We start from the raw sequence: 861 nt of genomic DNA on the forward strand, positions 1-861 counted from the left end.
AAATGTGTACACCCTAAAGGATTATTTGCTGTATTCAATATTTGGTGTGACTGCCTTTGCTTTCAATGATTACATTAAGTCTTCTGGACATAGAGTCGACTAAATTTCTGCATATAACCGATGAAATCGACCTCCATTCATCCTGAATAATATCTTTCAACTGTGTTAGATTGCAAGATTTTTTTCTCCTTAAATTCCCTTTTCAAAACACCCCACAGATTTTCCATTGGGTTTAAATCAGGTGACATGGTAGGCTAAGGCAACACCTTTACCTTTTTTATCTGATAAAAGCTTGGTCGTCATCTTTGAAGTGCGTTTAGAGTCATTATCATGTTGGAGCATGGAATGTCTTCCTAGTTCCTTGATGCTTTTCAACATTGTTTACTGCAGTATGTCACAATAAAGCCCTCTCTTAAAAAATGTGAGCCCTCCGACTTCAGTCGCACTCATGCACCCCCAAAGCATAACACTCCCGCCACCATATTTCACGGTAGGCACGGTGCATTTGTCGCTATTACTTTCATCTAGTTGTCGCCATACTCCTTTAATACCATTTGACCCAAACAAGTTGATTTTAGTTTCATCAGCGAAAAGAATTTTATTCCAAAACTCTATCTCCTTACTTACATAGGTTTCGGTAAAAGAAACACTTGATTTATGCCTGGTAGTGAGGAGAGGCTTCCTACGAGGAATGCGTCCATGAAGACCACACTGGTTCAAACTTCAACGAATTGTTTGAGCGGATACATTCTTTCCACTAACAGAAGACACTTCTTGGACCAAAGATGAAGCGGTACGTCGCCTATCGTCCATCACGCAGCATTGGATGTGGTGAATATCACGATCAGTGAAGGCGGTGAG

Source organism: Octopus bimaculoides, chromosome 2 (genome assembly GCF_001194135.2).
Source record: "Octopus bimaculoides isolate UCB-OBI-ISO-001 chromosome 2, ASM119413v2, whole genome shotgun sequence".
Lineage (NCBI taxonomy): Eukaryota > Metazoa > Mollusca > Cephalopoda > Octopoda > Octopodidae > Octopus > Octopus bimaculoides.